This window comes from Argiope bruennichi, chromosome 9 (assembly GCF_947563725.1).
Source record: "Argiope bruennichi chromosome 9, qqArgBrue1.1, whole genome shotgun sequence".
NCBI lineage: Eukaryota > Metazoa > Arthropoda > Arachnida > Araneae > Araneidae > Argiope > Argiope bruennichi.
The window spans coordinates 98,475,903-98,497,484 of record NC_079159.1 but is presented as its reverse complement, the minus strand read 5'-3'; the positions used below and the strand labels follow the sequence as shown (position 1 = coordinate 98,497,484).

Sequence of the window (21,582 nt, the reverse complement as noted above, 5' to 3'; positions counted from 1 at the left end):
TTTAACAATCGCCTACAGCTTATCATTCTGAATATGAAGCTTAGTTCTCAGAATTTAGTATCTCATATATACATACATAAATAAAAGTAGGGAAATCGAGCCTCTAGTTATAGCATAATATATGTTATGTCAAAGTGAATAAGATGATGAATTGTTTATAAATAATTTTTATTTTAGAAAATGAAACAACTCTAACATCAATATGGAAAAACTAGATAATAATGATTATTTAAAATAAGCATCAGCATATAGCATTACTGAGGAATTATGGGATAAAATCGACTATAATAATCGATTATCCAATTATTTTTCTTTAAACCAGTTAATTGCATATTTCACGTCAACCCACATTTCATTTTGCCTTGGTCGATGTGTAATATTTTATTTAATAAAAATGGAATCTTATTGGTGTTAATTATTATTTTTTAAAAATTATGCAACCATTTGTATTATATTCGATGTGTATATGCATCATAATTTGACTTTAAAAAGAGGGAGTTTAAAAAATAAATTTCGCAATTAACGGGTTAATCTGAAGTTGATTATTTGCATATTTATTTCATGTTCATGACAATATTATGCTTGATTCTTCTATCTTGTCTTCATTTAACTTGATTGTATTATCCATTGCATTCTCTGCATAATAACTTTCACACCTCATAATTTATATCACATGATATTTTTAACTTTAATGATATTTAAAGGAGGAAATATACAAGGAAAAAACGCTCGAAAATCCATAGGATCAAACAATTGTATGATTTTTTTTCACTAATCTGTGAATTGATAAATATGCTCCCGTTATTTTTTCAGAATTGTCTTTCGTATAATTATGCCAACAAACATTTACACAAAAACTATGTCATGTAATTGATATTCAATAAAATTTTTATCAGAACTTCAACACAGATAAATGAATTCCAGCGAAAGATTTGATCTAATAATAAAAATGGTTCAAATTACTGCGTAATTATTTTGCTTAAAATCCTTTTTGAAGATCAATTAAAATTAAAAAACTAATTGAACAGAAAAAAATGAGTATCATTGAAAACTTATCTTTGAATTTAATGCAGTGAAAAACGAATGAAATTGCTCGGTAGGATGCCAAGGAATATTTTTAAGGAAAAACGTTATTGCTTCAATCAATTTTCAGTTTATTAAAAATCCAATAAAGTTTTTGAAGAACTACTTTTTTAGTCATCACTTGCTAATTTTTGTTAAAACTTAAGCTATAGTTTTACTTTATAAATTATATCCAATAATATTTTTTATCAAAACTTCAACACAGCCAAATAAATTCGAGTGAAAGATTGATGTAGCAATAAAAATGGTTCTAACTATGACTCAAAGTATTTTGCTTAAAATTACTTTGTAAAGATCATTTAACATTAGAGAGAAAACTGCACTGAAAAATTGAGTGCCATTGAAAGCCTAATATTTGAATTTTAACGTGATGAGAAAAGAAATGGAAATGTTCGGTAAGATGCAAAGGAACATTTTTAAGGAAAATGTTATAGCTTCTGTCAATTTTTAATTAATTAAAAATCCAATAAAAGTTTTGAAGAACTACTTTTTTAGTCATCACTTGCTAATTTTTGTTAAAACTTAAACTATAGTTTTACTTTATAAATTATATCCAATAATATTTTTTTATCAAAACTTCAACACAGCCAAATAAATTGGAGTGAAAGATTTGATGTAGCAATAAAAATGGTTCTAACTATGACTCAAAGCATTTTGCTTAAAATTACTTTGTAAAGATCATTTAACATTAGAGAGCAAACTGCACTGAAAAATTGAGTGCCATTGAAAGCCTAATATTTGAATTTTAATGTGATGAGAAAAGAAATGGAAATGTTCGGTAAGATGCAAAGGAACATTTTTAAGGAAAATGTTATAGCTTCTGTCAATTTTTAATTAATTAAAAATCCAATAAAAGTTTTGAGAAAGCTATCATTTGCTACCAAAGAAGAAACCAAGTGACAAATTTAGAATCTCCATGTGCAACGAAATGTCTCACTTTAATCGTAATTATATTTATCTCAAGCAAATTAAAGCTAGTTTATCAGTCACAAATTCTGCTAAAATTACCTTCCTAGGGAACTGAGCTTATATGTGAATGTTCAATCTATATTGAATTATGCAGATAATTCCTCACGAAAAGTGCCGTTAGCATATCAGAGGATATAAACCGATTGCAGGTATTAATGCCTTAGGATTTCTTTTGGTCTTGATTGTGGTTTATCAGTTACATCCAACAGACGGCATCTTATAAAGGAATCATCGGAAAATTAATAAACATCATTCTTAATCTATGCAATCACTACCAAATGATTCTTCGTAATTCATTGGCTAATCTCTTTCTTCAGCAAATTCATTTTAATTTCCGGTACGACGCTGTAAAGATTCATTCTATTGATACCTATTGAATTTTATGCCGAATACTTAATAATTAATGGCGGGGTTGGATTAGTTAAATTAACATCTCGTTTTAAAACAATGCTAGAGCAATTTTGGGACAGGACCTCGTAATCTTGAACCGCGGTCAGATGACGATGATAACACCTGAGCTGGCCTATTCTAACTGATACTGTATCCAAATTTTTTGGGAAATTTCTTTTGATTTGCGGAAGCAATAGTTATATGAAATTATTCTTGGAAGATGTAAAAAATTTGATGTATGAATAAAATACCTAAAATCATTATCAATAAACAATATAATAAATGTAAATATTAAAAACGCATTTTATTAAAAACAGAAAACTCCTACATTTTAACGACGAGATAATTTGTTTCTCAAATCAGTATGAAATGGTACTGCTGATACAGATTCCTAAATGAGGATTCTCTTTTGCAATCATTGTCATACTGTTCAAATATTATAAGGTTTTAAACTTATTAAATAATAATATAATAAGTTCATAATAAGGTTATTCAAATAAAAATAATAATTTAGATACTTTATTAAGATAATAATAAACTGAACCACTGATATGTCGTTTCTCATATTTATATGTGCCAACAATAATAATTATTTTTTTCTTATTAATTTCAAATTTTTGCTGGAAAATTGCTATTAAAGTTTTCTTTAGTACACAATGTAATTGACATCCGAAAAGTATCCAACACCATTAAGAAATGTTGTATTGAGAGATATATATTTGTTAAAAATATAAAAAATAACATGCATAATATCGTAGTATGATGCTATATTTCATAAGAACTTCCGATAATTTAAAATTACCTTTGCATATTGATCTATATTAAAAACTATGTTTCACATTATCGACTTATAGTTGTGCAAATATTTACTTTGCATTATCAAACTAATGCATTCTGGCTTTACACAAGAGGTTCTGCATTTAATTTTTGGAACTGAAGAATCTTTTACTTTTTTTTGTTTCAAAAATGATTCATTGCCGAATTAATCTAACACTAGACTAAGTGCTCTTTAATACTTTAATGTATGAAACACTCTCCAATATTCGCTTCTAATAAATATTTTATTTGTCAGATTAAAGTCACTCGTATTTTTAAAATTTCAATGCAGTAGTTTCAAAAAATCAATTATTGCTAATCTTCTTAATTCAGGAAAGTGCTTTTGCTATTAATCTTCGTCTTGGCTTTTAGTCTTAATTTGTTCTTTGTTTAGGGGCTTCTCTAATCCCATAAAGAACAAAATATGAACTGAAATATATTAAATTTTGAAAGATGCGTTTAATGTATTTATAAACATAATCTCCGAAATGCTTCATAAATTAGAAAGAAAATCGCAATGAGGTCGTTTTAAGTTGTTAGGATTAAATCGTTATGTATTAGCCATTTGAAGATATTGACAAACAGTTGTGTTTTATTCTCTCAAAATGTCAGATATCGTTTGGAGTTATAAAAATGTATTAATTGCATTACCTTCCATTTACTTTTGAAATAATTATTGGAATTGAAAAAATAAAAAAAAAATATGCCGTTTTTGAAAAAAATTGTGAAGTGAGTTTTAATTAGCTTAAGTTTTAACATGAAATAGATTTTGACATCTCAGTTTAAGAAGATATTCTTTAAACTGAAAAGAATATTGAAACAGGAATTTAATGGAAGATGGTCTGAAAGTGAAAACTTTCATTGTAACGCACTGTAAATGGTCAATAGTCATTTTTGAAATAAATGTATTTTTGATTTTAATGATGAAAATAATAGCATAACAAAGGATTTATTTTAAAGTCATCCTGAGTACTTGAATGAAATACAAGCATTTTTTTTTACCAACGTCACATCTTAACGTGGGTTTAGAATTTTTAAGAGGACTTCCATAAAAAAATCATATTGCATTTTCAAGAAAAAAAAAATAACAATACGATTTTTGACTGAAAATAACGGTTTGGAAAAGATAAGAAGAAGCAATTCTAAACAATTTTTCTTTGATACCTCTCACATTTCATTGACACATAGCGAAATCTTACGAGAATCTGATAAATTATTGCTACTAATATTTGTCGATTAATCAAACTTCCATAGTGTAAATGTCCTATATTATCTTTTGCAATATTGATATTTAAAGGTTTAATCATCAACAAAACAAAGCAATACAGCAAAATAAAATTCTTTCGTTGATGATATCCTGAGACATGAACATACAAATTTTTCTTTTCTGATGTCTAACATCTCTAAAAAAGATTTAAATCGGTTTTAGAATATTGTAGGCACTTTTGTAGAAATCATATTATTATTTTTCTGTTAAAAATGCTGCAAGAATGTAATATTTTGTTGAATATCAAAGTTTGTAATATATATATTAAAACAAGGGGAAAAATAAATCTAACAAATTTCCTTTGATGCCCTCTCCCATTTCACTCATTTGCAGCGACATCTAGATACTCTTAGTACATTTGATATTTGAAGATCAATTAAAATTCATACTGGGAATAGCCAAAATTATTTCTTGATGCATTTTTCATTATTTTGATAATCTGTAAAGCAATGAAACTTAGTCAATTAAAATCTTCGCATAATGCCATTCTGAATATATGAAATTCTAATGTGTTTTTTTTCCTTTTCATATGCCTTAACTAGTCAAGGTTAACGAATATAAGTTGATTTTAGAATATCGAAGAGTACTTCCGAGAAAACTCTTGTTGCCTTTTCATAGTATAAATAAAATAAAAATATAATCATCGATTTAATATCGAAGCTTGAAATGCATGCTGAAAGAAGGAGAAATTTTCTTTCTTGCTTTCGGTATACACACGCATTTGTGGCGACACTAAATTGGTTGGTTGGGGGGGGATGATGATGATGTCGTGTCCGCGTTACCACGGAAAGGGGGTGCACTACTCCTTTTTACAGGGGGGCACATTCAAACACCTCACAGATAGAACACAGATGGAGAGCAACCATGCCCGAACCTGGATTCGAACCCGGGACGCCCAGATCACGAGGAAGACGCGCTACCCCTATGCCAGGACGTCGGCGGGGGGGGGGGGAGTAATTTCAGTTTAAACTTATTGCTAACCGCAAAAGAGCTACTTCCTCTTTGCTGTTAACTCTGAGATGAACTGAATAACGATCATCATCTCGAACAGCATTCTTATGTAAATTATACTGATTCCCGATCAGCGACCACAAAATACTCCCCACTTTAGGAGGCATGCCCTGTCAGGTAATGTAATTAGTGAAAACCCATACTATAACTTGGTCTACCAGGAAGTGGGAACCATCCATCACACCAGAAAGTTTTCATTCCATTTTCGCATTGACCCCCCCCCTCCTCATAGTTTTAGTATTAATGGTGAATTAAAATTCCCATGGTGAATATGCAATACCTTTTTTTATGTTATATTACTATTTTTTGTATTTATATACAACAAACTAATATTTATCAATGGTTAATATATTTTTATTTCATCATCAGTTCTCACAATTTTCTTAAATTTTAGTGAATATTGAAGATATAAATTATAATACAAATTTAATTCATTTACTTAATGCTGCAGCATCGAAACGTAATGTAGTTGCGGTATAATTTCAACTATTTTTCATATTTTATTCCCATTGTGCAGCATTGTCATTTTTTTTTCGTCTTGGGAAATTCGTCATAGATTTAAAATTAAATGCCCTATATATCTTAAGTTTGTAGAGTAGAAATTATTTCATAGTTATACATAATGTATCTTGTATTGTATTTACTAATTATAAAGATGAATATCTATGTAGGTGTGTTGGCAGTCTAAGGTTGTACCGGCCGGCGTCCTGACATTGGGGTAGTGCATCTTCCCCGTGATTTGTGGGTCCTGGGTTCGAGTCCCGGTTTGGGCATGGTTGTTCTTCCTGTTCTGTCTGTGAGATGAGTGTATGTGCGCTCCTGTAAAAAGGGGTTGTGCAAGCGAATGAGTGATGCGTGAGTAGTCAAGTCGTACTCTTGGTCCAAGTTGGCTCTACGATAAAAACAAGAGGCGCTCCCCCTTAGGCTTAAATCAGCTGTCTTTGAACAGCGGGCTCGTCCGTGGCAAATGCCATAAGAAACAATAACAGGTTGGATCGTTTGACAATAACTACAAAATTTGGCACTTATATATCTTCGAGGATGAGAATGTGTATCTCAAAGTGATATTTTTGAATTTTTTTGAAATTTTAATTAGAATATTAATTAAAAATTAATATAATTAATAAGAATATTAATTAATTCATTTCGCGTTTTTCCGTGATAACTTTCCAAAATATTATTGCATAAAAATGAATTTACACTTGCTCTTTTATTAATATTAATTTAAGAGTCATGATAATTTTTGCTGAATTTTGGAAATTTTTATAAAATATTCTTTAATTTAATTTCCAACAATAGAGTGCACCGTTACTCTGAAATTTCTGAAATTTAAACCGTTTTCATTGTTTCATCAAATATTTAATCCCATGATAGCACGAAAATAACTATAAAATATTTCTAAATAAATAGATCACTTATTCACTATTTCAGGAACTGAAGAACATATTGTGAAATTATTATCCAAATTTGTAGCAAAAAATATGCATTAGATTTCAATTTATGAAGTCTTTCTTAAGAAAATTCTATTATATTCTCTATCTAAAAAAAAACACATCTAAAGATGTAAAATAGCATTAAAACGCATGTAAATGTAAAGATAAAAATTCAGTGTATTTTCTCAAACTATAGACTTCGAAACTAAATTCTGTTTTATAAAAAAACCTGTTCAAATATTAAGAATATTTAATTTAAAAAAAATCATAGTGTCCCCCCAAAAAATCGACTTTCCAATGTAGTCACCTATCTTAAATTCAGCATTCTTTCTATTCAATAGATCATAGGGTTACAAAGTAAAGCATCGAATATCAGATTGCTTACAATTCAGTATTTGAATTTAAAATGCAATTATTTTACAAAATAACAGAAGAAAGAAAATTCCATCGGACAATAATGACATAGCTCAGAGAATAAATATACATAAAAGAATTCTTTCTGCTTTCAAAAACAATTCATTCCGCGACACTTTTCCAAAAGTGCTTCTTCCTCACTTCTGACTTTTCCAGTTTTTCCATCTGAAAACCTTGCATTCCATTCTGCAATGAAATATCCTTTCATTTTTTATCTTGCACGCAAAACACAGTTCTCGAGAATAAAAAAATGTATATAAATCCTCGAAACGGAGAAACAAAAAGAAATTCATGCAAATAAGTTGTTTGATCCTATGGATTCTGGAACGATTTTTCTTTGATTTCTTTTTATCAGTATTTGTCTTTTCTTGTAGTTCGTTTATAACAGAGGAGATATGGAAAAAAAAGAAATTTCATCTTCTTCTTTCATATATTTTTGCCTATGTTTCTGTTGTTTCTTCTATTTAAATTTTCTTTCTTTTTCATCTTTAGCCGAGATTTTTGAAGGTTCTTAAATCACCTTCGAAAAGGGCACTTCTTTCTTTTCATCGATTTGAATTTCCGTGACTTATATATTCGTCCCAATTGGTGACTTGGCGCTGTGTCACAAATATATTTAAAATAAAAGCAGGTTCATTTATGGAATAGGGTTCGCTTTGCCTATTTATTGGTTTGAGATGTAAATAATATCAACAAATAGAGTTCTTGTGTTAAATAACATCTTTAAAAATTTTGTGTACTTTTCTGATTATTGTATGTTTTCAATTTACTTCAAAATTTGTAATCTTACTTATTTATACTGTAAATTTACTTACTTTATTTCCAAATTCGTATATTTACTTATAAAGAGAATTTTCATTAAAAATAAACCAGTAACAATGGAACTGATCACTCCGAACCTTTCTCGGATATTTACCCTCTTCTTCTAAAAACTTTGCTCAAGGTAGTAAATGCAAAGAGTGTTCAGATTTTTTTTTTCAGAATATTGCGTATAAGGCTTTTGTAGACTAGAGGCGAAACAAAATGTGAATTTTTTTTTCTTCTCCTGATTGAAACCCAAATTTGTAACTACAATTTCAGCAACAAGATCTCATACCAAATTTCATGTATTTAAGCTTTTGAGTTTTTGATTAAATATATTGATATGAATGTGAAAATGCATATCGACTACTGGTTAATCCTTTCACTAATTTTTTTCAAAATTTGATGAAACATTCAATGTTTTAGAAAAAAAAAAAATGCTAAAACTGTGTAGCAATTTTTTTTCTCTGTCTAGCTGTACGATTTATAATTCGTATTCACTTTTACTCTGACAGACTTCCTGGAAAACGATTTTGATCAAAATTTTATAGAAATCTACAAATTTGATATAAGGATTACATATTAAATTTCATACGACGGGCTCAACTACTTTTTTGAGCTATTATATTTAAAAACAGATATAAAAAGAGAGAGATGATTAGACTTAAATCAAGAAATGTATCTCTGATTAGGGAAGTCTGGAACAAAGAAATTTTTCCACATCTCGAATACAAATTTTTTTACTATTTCAGTATTTTCATATACTTGTATTGCTTTATTACCTTATAATTTAGAAATATATTATTTTTTAAAAATCTTTATTGTAATTTGAGATTATAATTATTGATATAAATTTTTAAAATATCGGACAATATTTGGCGCTACAAATTTGACAGTACTAATCTATTTTTTTATTGTAAACTAGCCCCTTTTGTCGACAAACTGGTTCAACGGGGTTATTGGTTACATTTACTTTCAATTAAACGTCTCAGACATAATTTCATTATAAATGATTCCGCCATTTTTGAATCTCAAATTGCATTCTTCTCATTGTGTACATGAACCTTTTTAATGGACACTAGTCCCATTGCATCATAGCGCTATAAAAACGTAGATATGCGATTCTTCTGTCTTGTAAATTTTGCAGTATGGCTGTACTGTACACATAAATTATTAACAATAGAAGAAAATCAGGCGATTACATGTTTCAAGAATTAATGAAAACGATTTGCGCTTTAAGGTAACAGTGTAATCAATTGTTGAAATTTAGCTAAAAATCATTTTTGGAAAATTTTCCAATATTATTAAAAAAATGATATGGTTATATTTAAAAAAAATATAGTTAAATTTTTAAGATTGTCAAATTTATTTTCCTGCAGTAATAGTTTTGGCAGTATCCCAGGGAAACGTCAAAGCTTAATTTAGTTTTTAATTAAATAACATTCGGATAAAAATTGCAAAATAATCGCTCCGAGTTGCGACCCAGGTATGTGCCATGATAAATTGTTTCCCATTTAAACTACCTGGCTTGTAGAGCGCAAGCACCCGCATTTATCTTTGTAGTTAATAGAAATAGAGATATGCCATCAAAAACATAACTTGTAAAAAAACCAAGTCTCGCAACTCAGTTCTTCTATCGTAAAAAGTTGTGAAATCCATGTAATACCAAGTCGGTCCATTTATTCAGTCCCTACTTAAGGGTCCTTCTGTCTTAAGTTATTACGTAATTAGCTAACCTAACAACATCTTATGGTGACCATATCAATGTTAAAAATCTTTTATAGTTTAAATAAATAGATTGACTTGGCCATCGCATGAAAACACAATGTATCTTTACATTAAATTAGATTACATTAACATATTATATTAAATTAGATTGTTTAGTGCGATTGCCAAGTCAATCTATTTATTTAAACTATAAAAGATTTTTAATAATTGATATGGTCACCATAAGATGTTGTTAGGTTAGCTAATTACGTAATAACTTAAGACAGAAGGACCCTTAAGTAGGGACTGAATAAATGAACCGACTTGGTATTACATGGATCTCACAACTTTTTACGATAGAAGAACTGAGTTGCGAGACTTGGTTTTTTTATAAGTTATGTTTTTGATGGCATCTCATTTCTTTTTGTAGATAGTCCTTTTCTTATTTTTGTATGTAGTCTTCCCCTTTTTCTTTTCCGGTACTACTTCTTGAGATTCAGCCACAGTTTTTCTCAAAGCACAGTCTCTGTCTCTATGGGTTTTTCTCGTAAGCTTTGATGTTACAATTTTTGACAAATCTGGACGGTAAATGCTTCTTAGTCTGTTGTATTCACAAATTGAGGATTCCTGCGCTTTAATACTTGCAAAGTCGACATTCATTAGATGTAAGCCATCCAGACTTGTAATTCTCGAAAGTGCCACGTAAGCTTGACCGGATGTGAACGCTGCAGAACCAATATCCATCAGTGCATTATTTAGACTTAGACCGTGACTTTTGTGTATAGTTATAGCATAGGCTATACATATGGGAAACGGTTCGCAATGAACATAAGCTCTATTAATAATTTCAAATTTAGTTTTGACCGGACTAAGCTCGTAAACATGTTCTTTATTAAATGCAATGTATATTTTCTTAATTATTTTTTGTATTTTCCTGATCAACCTTTACTCTTTGCACTATACCGATAGAATCATTATCTAAATCAAGACTCATGGTCAATATTTCGCCTTAACATGACTTTTGCTCCTATTTTTATAATTATGTTCTCTTCCAGGCCTGCAGTCATAAAAGCATCGTCTTCATATTTTTTTATGCATTCACGAGCTCTTTTTGTTAGGTATCTGGGGAAATTTATGCTATCTACAGCTGTAAGTTTTATTTCGGGATGTAGAAGAGATTTAAGCATTGTAGTATTTAATTGTTGACACATGTTTTTTGTAGATAATAAGCAAACGATATCATCAGGAAGTTTCGAGAGGTGTTCAATTATTTCAATTAATCTGTTTTCATTTGAATTGGATTTGAGAGTTATTAATCTAGTCGAGAGTAAGTCGCAGTCTTTTTGTGTAGTCACACCTAATCTTATTCTATTTAGCATTTCAATAGAGTCAAAATCGTTGAGCTGTCGCATGTTAATTGTAAGTTCAACGTATATGAACAGTTCAGTCCACAGATTCGGTACACTGAGGGAACCTAATAACTTGTTAGTTTCAGCAGTTGACAGTTTTTCAAAAGGTGACTTTTCTCTTACCGGCGGACGCTGTAAGAGATCTCCGAAAACTACAAGATGTTTTTTTCCAAACTACCCATTCTGATCGTCTCTTGTGTCGAATATTTCAGATAAGCGTAGGTAAATATATGTTAAACATTGGATATCATCTACACTTCGTCTATTATAAACAACACTACTTCTTTCAAATCTAATTTTAGAAGGAGCACTTCATCAGAAATTTTTTTGTACTTCGGTATTTGCTTGTGTTCTACAGGCAGTTGCAATAGTCTATGTATAGTCAATCTATTCTATGTATAGTCAGCTATTCCTGTTGGAGTACTAACTGCCACTTTTTTTGTTTGAATAAGTCTTAACCCAAATTTTCAGAGTTTTTATTAAAAAGCTCTTTCCAGTGCCACCATTTCCACTCACAAAACAGCGTAAAACGTCAGCGTTATTTTCGGTTGTGTCCATTTTATTTGTGATCATATCGAAGACTCTTTTTTGATCGACATTAAGTTTTGCGATCATACTTTGAAGATCAGTTTGCTTTCTTCTACCAGATTGATTTTCTGAAAGTCACCCATTGCGTTTGCAGCTTCCACAGCTTCAAATTGAATTATTTCAAATTAGATATTGTTAGAAACCTGTAATTTTGAGATTTAATTAATTTTTCCCAGCGAGAATAGTGTCATCATATGAAAGACCATTTTACAGTAATCTGTATTGGATACTGCCGGATGCCGAGCCAGTGATACGAGAGCTTGGTGACAAACTTGGCGACCATTTGGCGACTTGGCGACGAATTTGCCGACAAAATGGATAATGCTCGAAACTTCGAAAAATTTATCGATCCGTCCATTATTACATGGATATTTTAGTTTTTCCTTGATTTATACACTAAAAACTAATTGCATTCTAAATTTGAAGCTTCTATGTCTGCTAGAAGTGCCTTAGAGTTTTGATGATCTGTCAGTCAGTGACAAAATTCACAAACTTTGACTAGTTATAAATCTTAAACTACTGGTTCAAATTTAATGAAATTTGAAATATACCTTGTTTATATAATGCCTGCTTGGTTACTGAAAATTCAGGCTTCTAGTTTTATCCACGACGAAGTTATAGGGGGTTGAAAATAGCCTGAACTGCTTCGAGAAAAGGATAGTACGGCTGTGCCGCTTGTTTTTGCTCGACTTGGCGGGGGCACTGCCGTGCCCCCAGATCATAAATATTAAATGATGTTCTGCGATATGTACAGTCATCACCAAAAATTCTTCTGTACAGTTTTCGCTTTTAATTTAAGAAACCTGCTAATGATTTAATGAGATAAATTTAAGGAAAACTTTTTTCTCTTAAATTCTATAAATTTCATCCTTAGTTTGTTCTTTTTACGATTTCAGAAGCTTTTAAATCAATAACAAATTAGGATTAAAAGCAAAGACGGGGATTTATAGCAAAAGATGCACCCTGAATTAAGAAGATTAGCGATAATTGGTTTTTTTGTCACTATTGCAGTGAAACTTTAAAAGTAGCAGTTGCTTTAATCTGACAAATGAAATATTTATTAGATGCGAATATGGAAGAATTAAAGTATTATGGAGTTCAAGGATTAGCGTCAAAATTAATTAAGTAATGAATTACTTTTGAAATAAAAAAAATAATAAAAGACTAATGTTTGTCTTTCGAAAAATTAAAGTGCTGCTGCTTCGCGTATATATATAATACCATATTTTTTTTTAAAAAAGAAGCAAATACGTTTTTATTAATAATTTGAAGGTGTTATAATAACTTAAAAGCATTCGAGTTAACCAAATAGCATTCGTAGGATTTATTTTTGATTTTATATATGGAAATTAGTTCTAAGTCATAAAAAAAATCATTGCATTAATTATGCACTAACTTGTGATGAAAGCAGATATTTATTCATCGAGATAATCAACTATTCAAATGAAAGACAAGTTCAATTATTGAGCTTGTTTCATGGAAATGAACTGTAATGCGATTTAGCTACAAAAAAAGGCAGATATTATTTTGAATGTAAAGTTGCGTCTAATTCCAGCTAAATTATTTATTATTTACTGTCTTTAGTAATCAGCTATTTACCCCAAAATATTGGTTCTGTTTGATTTCAAAAAAATCACTCATGTAAAACATGCATTCCACCAACGATAAAATTTAAAACATGAAACTGTGGCAGACATTAAAGCCGTGTTATTTTAATAGCTTTTCATCTGTTCATTTTATTGTGTACATGAACCTTTTAAATGCAGTCGTACCTGATAACATCATTGTATCATTAAAGATTTAAGCATATGGGTTGCATGTTGCCGGCTATCTTTTGGGGTAATTTCACTTTCTGATTTCCGCGTAAACTGCACAAACATTTATTTATTTGTGCAGTTTACACAGTTATCGTTATTTTCTGTCAACTTATAACAATTGAAGAAAACCACACGCTAAATAGTTCGTGTACTAATAAAAATGAATTTAATTTTATGGCAACCATAAAATCTATTGCTGAAGATTATGGGAAAAAATGAGTCATTGTCAATTTTAGGAAAAATTCAATTAAATTGGTTTCATTTAAATTTATTTACAATTTTTTATTCAACGTATTTGTGTTTTTAAGGTTATAGTTTTTTTTTCAGGTTTTAAAATGACATAAAACCTAGTTTTGTACAATAATATTTTAGGTGTCATCGCGGAAAAAGGGCAAAATTTCGCTTAATTTTTAATGAATTAAAATTATTAAACTTTCAGAAAAATCGCTTGAATTCATTTCTATTTGAAAGTACCAAATTTGGATAACTGCGTGTCAAGCGATTTGTCTTGTAAGCGCACACACATGCATATACACTGTATTCTCTTTTATGTTTAGAGGAAAGAGAAATATTTGTATAAGATCAGTAATACAAGTTGTATGCTCGTGCGGAGTATTAAATGTTTTATTGTATTTAAGATTGAATTGCCAATAGTAGAATGCCAAGAAATTAAATATTTACTTTTAATTAGTAGGTAAGAAAGAATTAAGAAAAAGTTAGCCAATTTTTCGACCTCTTCAAGAGATAGTTCCTAGAAAAGATTTAAAATACAATTCTTTGCAACAACGCGTTGGGTTAAATACTTCCTGAGCAATTACTTCAGTCACTTTAATAACAATGTTAAATTAATTCATTTTTTCATTTAAGATTTTAATCATTTATGTTTTCCAAAATTTCCAACTCTACTTATAACCTAATATTTTGCGAATATGCATGTATTAACCATATGCTAACCGTAAATTGGTAAACCCTGGCTTGTATTAGTGTCAAATAAAAGTGAAGTAAGTATTGAAAATAGTAGGAAAAAGCTAATTTAATTCCTATGAAAAGTATGGTTAGACCGAATATATGAGTTACAATGGGAAATTTTCTGAGACGCAGGCCATGGTGGTAAAGTTTCATCCTCGGGGCTGGAGGTTTCTAGGTTCGAGACCCGATTGCATCGAAGAATCGTCGGGTAAGCGGATCTGGCGCACGATAAACCCGTCAGAGCCAAATGTCATCCCGCTGGTTGGTGCGAAAGTTTGCAGAGGTGTGTGTGTGTGGGGGGGAATGCCAACTCAAGTGTTTTCCCCGTCATCTGACCACATTTCAAAATTATGAGATCTGCTCCAAAATATTCTTAGTGTAACTAAAAATGGGACTTAATATATCTAAACTAAACTAAACGTGGAGATGCAACCTCATTCTATTGATTAATTTAACGCTCTGTATAAATAATTGAGTAAACTTTAGTCCGAATTTTTCTTTATACATTTTGTACTGTATCTGTTGAAGAATAAATTTAGTAAAACTGGTTTAAGAGCATCGTCAATTTTCTATCGACTTGTATAATTTTTACTTTTTAGCTTCCAATTTAAAATTCGTTATTATAAATATTATAGAATCAAGAAATCAATAGAGCTTTTCAGTTCTTTACCAGGAGAGCTAGTGAAATAAAATCATAGGATGAGTTAATTATTATGTTTCGAAAATATTTAATTAGTGTATTGTTATCGAGAATACACTAGAATGCAAAATTTCCAAACTCGATCGAATTAGGAAATGAGAAAAAGTGAATTACAGAATGACAACTTTACTTAGATGAAATTGAACAAATATTCAATTTAAAACTAATGAATCAAAAATATATGTAAATGTTAACTTATTCTTTTTTTACAAAAATCACCCTTTGCCAAGCATGATTGTATTGAATTTTCAAAGCAATGTTGAATCCAAATTCATTAGTTCTTAAATCTCCACTTGTGTCTTAATTTCAGAGCCCCAGATTGCTTTGCACTTTGAAACCTAGATTATTATCCCAATTTTCTTTTAGAAAGAATTTTTTTTGTTTTCCTTTATCAGGATATGAAACTGTCTGGGCATCGATCAGACACTCAATTCGATTGCTTCATTCCCAGCACGTAGAACTTAAAACTCGAACTGATCGAAACGAATCGTTGATCTCTGTTCTTGGCAAAGAGCCTGAATGTTCGACATTCTTCATTTCTATCGGAAAGAATCGCCGAATTACATTTTTGTGGCAACTGTCACTGGAAATTAAAGTGAATCTTCAGAAGGAAGATTATCTCCTGAGCGATAAAGAAAATAAATGATTGGACATATTGATAACATTTTATAATTTTTCAATGCTTAAATTCGATATCATTCTTTGTGTGTAGTTTGAAGGATCTAACTGATAAACCTCAATTAAATTAGGAATTTATTTTAAGAAAATACAGAATTAACTGGCAATCCTTTTTCGTCGTCCTATTTACTGACCTTTGCATTTCATTTGGAGTCACTTTATTTGAAATATTTTAAGTAAATCCTTTACTCAGATGATTAAAATATTTTCGGTAAGAATTTGTACAATTTACAAAGAATTTAGATTGATCTAATCCTATAAATCCATCAGCGATCAAATTTTATATGTTGAGGAATAAAATTAGGCACTCGGAACTTTAATATAACTAAACGAAACTAAATCTAAACCGAATATAAAGTCCCGTTTGAAGCAACACAAGGGCTATTTTGGGACGGACCTTGTAATTTTGAACCGCAGTCAGATGACGAGGACGACACCTGAGCTGGCACCTCCCTCTCCACACCACACCACACCACACCAGGGGGAGGACGTTTGGTCAGGACGGATTCAACGTGCAACAGACCCCCTTACACGACGGTTCTTCGTTGGAATTGGGTCTCGAACCTGAAACCCTCCGGTTCTGAAGCCGAGACCTTACCACCCAGCCACCGCGGCCCGCCTTTATATTCGGTATTTGCCATTGAACTAATCACCAAGATAATCTTTTCTGAAATTAGGGATGAAAATTGTAAATAATTATAAAAAAGTACCTGGAAGACCAAACCTTGACCTGCAGGTTTTTTAAAATAAAATCATAAATAAAATCCTATCGTATGGATCGTTTAAAGGTACAAGCAAAACCTATATGATTATAAAACGCGGGATCAACATGAGAAAAATGAATGCGAGTCCGAAGCTTTAAACAGTACTTCATTTCTGATATGCTTATGTAGGTCATGTATAGCCACGTGTCAGAATTTAGTTACAAAATATGGCCTTTTTTTGTGCAAAATCGCATCTTTTTCAGTAAAGACACCTATACAGATAAATTTAATAGCAGAACCTCATCTAAGCATTATAATTTAATCCAAATCGTTAGAGCCATTTCTGAGATATACGGAACGATTTATAAACGAGCAATTCTTGTATTATATATAAGATTTCCATAGAGTAATAATTTATTTAAAATTATTACTCTATGGAAATATATCAAGATATTTTTCCAACATTCTTTGGCTAAGAAATGTTGCAAATTTCTACTAAAAAGTAGTCTTCCAGTTATTAATTACTAAAACTCATTTTCTTCATTAATTCGAGATTGTAGATTGTTTGAAACTCGAAACTTTTATTGTTGTTGTTTCTTATGGCACTTGCCATCGACAAGCCCGCTGTTACAAAGACAGCGTTTTTAAGCCGCTGGGGGAGTATCTCTTGTTTTTATAGTAGCGCCATCTAGGGCCAAGGGAATGATTTAGCTACACACGCGTCACGACCCTTTTTACGGGGCGGACTTCCTTCACGCATTTCATTCACAGATCGTAATTTAGACCTGAACCAGACAACGATCACCTCTGATCCAGTACCCCTAGTGGTAATACTCTCGACATGGAGGACTTTGTGACCACGAGAGATTTATACGCGCGTCAGCCACCAAGCAAGCGGGGAATCTTCGGCCGGCGGGGTTCGAACTCGCAACCTAAGGGATATGAAACCAACGCTCTACCAACCAGGCTATCCCGGCCCGAAACTTTTATTACAGATGCAGAACGTGGACAGTCAGATGTTACTTCCATTTCAGTACGATTATCTTCGGGAAAAAAAAGGGAAGTTAGTTGCCTTCATAGAAGCGGCCCCTTTTGAAATTGGACATTGTTGCTTTAAAGAACAGTTGTGATAAAGCAATTCATGTGGGTGATGACATCCATTAGATAATTCTGGAATTTGTGGAAAAAGAACTTTTGAGCTGTAATATTGAATCTTTCATCTATGAATCTGCATGAGAAATGTTGATTAATAGAAATCAATACGGGTAAATGGATTCCTAAAATGGGTCTCCAATTGATTCATATATTGAATGAGCCTATCAAAAACGCCTCGTTAAATATAGTAACTACAAACCATCTGGTCAAATGTGATATCAGAGGATTCGTGATAACAGCTGGTGGGAGTGGCATCCGTGGAACATTTCCGCATATTCTGCAATGGAAGTCTTAGTCCCGTATGGTCTCCAATAGAAATGCTTACGCATAAAAGACGGCCGGGATAGTCTGGTTGGTAAAGCATTGGATTCGCGTCCCTTAGATTGCCGGCCGAAGATTCCCCGCGTGCTTGATGACTGACGCACGTATAAATCTGTCGTGGTCACAAAGTCCTCCATGTCGGGAGTAATACCACTGGGGGTACTAGATCAGGCGTGATCGTTCTCTGATTCAGGTCTAAATTACGATCTGTGGTTGTGTGAATGAAATGCATGAATGAATGCAGTCCATCCCGTAAAAAGGGTTGTGACGTGTGTGTAGTTAAGTCATACTCTAGAGCCTAGTTGGCTCTACGATTAAAACAAGAGGCGCTCCCCTTTAGGCTTAAATTGGCTGTTTTCGAACAGCGGGCTTGTCCGTGGCAAGTGCCATAAGTAACAACAACGCATAAAAGTGAGGACTTTGGATGAGGCTACGAGTGCCTTGCATGTCTTTGGTGAGTAATATTCACAAAATAGAGATTTTGGCATGAATCTTTATTGTACGAATAAGTATTTTGGATGCCTTTTTCCCCCATTGGCGAAATTAAAATTTCACACGAAGCTAAGTTGCTTGCTTATGACCATACTTCTAATACAGAAAAATGCTCCTGACTGAGCAAATATAGTAGTGCATTTTGTACATACTTGGTTCAAGTGCGACTTCTATATGTACCATATGACATCAAAGAGTATAAATTTATCTTTCTCTCTCCTTCAAAAGCCTGAAGAAGAACTTCAAGAATCTTGATTTATGTGAGAATCTTTACAAACTCATTGTGCGCCTGAAAATATTCTCCCTTTCTCTGCATCCCACAAACCTTCTATGCTTTTATTTCAGGGTTTTTTAACCGTACACTCCAGCAAGCAGAAGTAAACTTTTGAAGGAACTTAGTTTTTCATTACTATCAATTTCTTTCCACTTGTACCAAAACCTACATTTTCCGTCCACATTTGATTTCACGATGACGGTTTTCACAATGCTTTTTAAAGAATAATAATAAAAAAAACTAAAAGGCAGATAATACTTCAAGAATTCATGACAGTTCGTCATGAAATAGCGTATCTCGTAGGTTCGAGTGCACAGTTCAAAATATCCTTCGAGGCACATTTATCTACTTGCAAAGAAGGTTTTCTATACTGAATCAATTTATCTTTGGATAAATGGACGTGGTCCAAATATTCAATTTCTACTGAATTAGCATCGTCGTCTGAAGAGGATTCAGAAGTATCAGAATCGTGATGTTCTAATTCCGACACAATATCTTCGTTACTTGAAGCAGCTAGTAACATATCAGGAATTTCTTCTTATAAAGATCTATTCAGACTTGAAGAAATAAAAAATCACTGTTATAAGCTGGAATTGATAAGAGAACTACTAATTACACAGAACTCTCAGACCAATTTCAAAACTGCGACATTTATCAAAGGGAAGTTCCCTCTGAAAACTTTTCAACGATTCTCATTGGTTATAATATTCATACGTTTCCAGACAGTCTCAGAGGAAATCTTTGGAACTTCATGCTAAGGGGAATACTTTCAAACAATATTTTGGAACTTCCTACTGATTCTAAATGTTTATGTCTAGGTTTCCTGTAACATTTGCAAGTTTCCAGCAATAAAATAAAATAAAATCATAAAATAAGTATTATAAATATGCATATATTTACACCTATATAATAATAACTTTCGACTTATATATTTAAATTTCATATTACAAAACAGAACATTGTTCTTTTGAAATCTATATAGAGCCATAAAATAAATTTTTAAATCCAAAATGACCCGAACACAAGGTATGAAAACTTTTTTTGACAAATCGACTTATGTTGCAATCGAAACAAAAAGCGAATATATTTCCTGGAATAGCAAACTGAGAGCATTTAGAGAACCCGACTTAATAGCCATATTCTTTTCGATTTTCTTACAAATTGAGTGACTTTTGGAATTAAATGAATCCGAACACAGCAGCAGGGTTCAAGATAAAGCAAGTCAACGAATACATTTAAGATAAATTATATGATGCCAAATTAAATGGGAAATTAAAATCATGTATAATGTATATTATATATGAATGCACTTTTTAAATTAGCGACATTTTTTTATTGTAGATTTAGTTTTAATTTTTTCAGACATTATTAAGAAACCTTTTTTGTTACTAGATAAATCAGTTCACATAGGCCTAAAATAATTATATATATATATATATATATAAATTGCAAAGATAATTTGCAATATAATTATGACTGCTAAGTTATAATTTTTTTACTTAAAATTAAAACGTCAGTTTTCTAAGTAAATTATTCCTCATTTTTTTAATGAAATTTATTATTATTACTTGACTGGACTGAATACATTATTTTAATAAAAGAATATGTAGCTTTGCATATCTATGTCTGATATTCAAATAAATATGTTACAAATCTTATTTGGAGAAATAGTTTAAAAAAAAATCCAAGATTTAATCGGTGACTGGCGCATTTGGGAACTATTTAGTTATTTGAAATAATGCGGTTAATTACAAAAATACTTTAGAAGCTCAAAATGCTGGGCACTATATATAGAGTCGTACAGATTACACACACATATATATATATACACACACACACACAGGATCTCTCTCAAACCTTGACCACGGCTTTTATTTCTTAAATACTGATCGTAGACATATACTGTAAATTACAAAGTTGCATAAAAAAGGTTCAAGATGTTATAAAATCGATTAAAATCTTCAAGGGATTAAACTTTAAAAAATGTAAAATTTAATTTTTATAATTACCCCGTACAAAAAAAATCCCAATGAGTAAAATGTGCCCCATCGTTCAATAAGGTCGTACAAAAATTTCACAATAAAAACTCTCAAAGGTATGTTAAAACAAAGTTGGAGAAGGATCAATCACAAATCAAAATGCAAATGTTTACAGCTTCAGTGCAGATGACGCGATGCAAGAATGCACCATAAGGAAATAAAATATGTTTCATATCTTATGCTTCATACAAATTTTAAAATCTATGCTTCTGAAAAATACTTTAAAATTTTATATCATGAATTACAGAATATAACTTAAAAATAGCACAATAAGTGAATTTGTAAAAAACTCTTATGTAATCTTTCATTAAAGTAATCTTTCCTTTAAGTTCCTATTTCTACAAATTTTTAATTCTTTCGAACCAATAAAATTATTATTTATTTATTCAATCATTACTTTCTTTATTAATTTGTGTACGATCTCTAAAACACGAACCTCCGACATGATTTTTCCTCTTTGCGAACTCATATCCAAGCATCGAAAAGTGGTTTAAGTTAGCATTTATGTATTTTCATATCTTTGAGACTTTTTGTGATAAATTGTT

The 21,582-nt window shown here is 31.0% G+C and overlaps 1 protein-coding gene across 2 annotated transcripts in view; it reads right to left on the bottom strand.

Annotated features, from left to right (window-relative positions):
* Positions 1-21,582, bottom strand: part of LOC129983636 (uncharacterized) — an 876,385-nt gene that overhangs the window by 50,892 nt on the left and 803,911 nt on the right. The gene's annotated exons all lie outside the window — the stretch shown is intronic.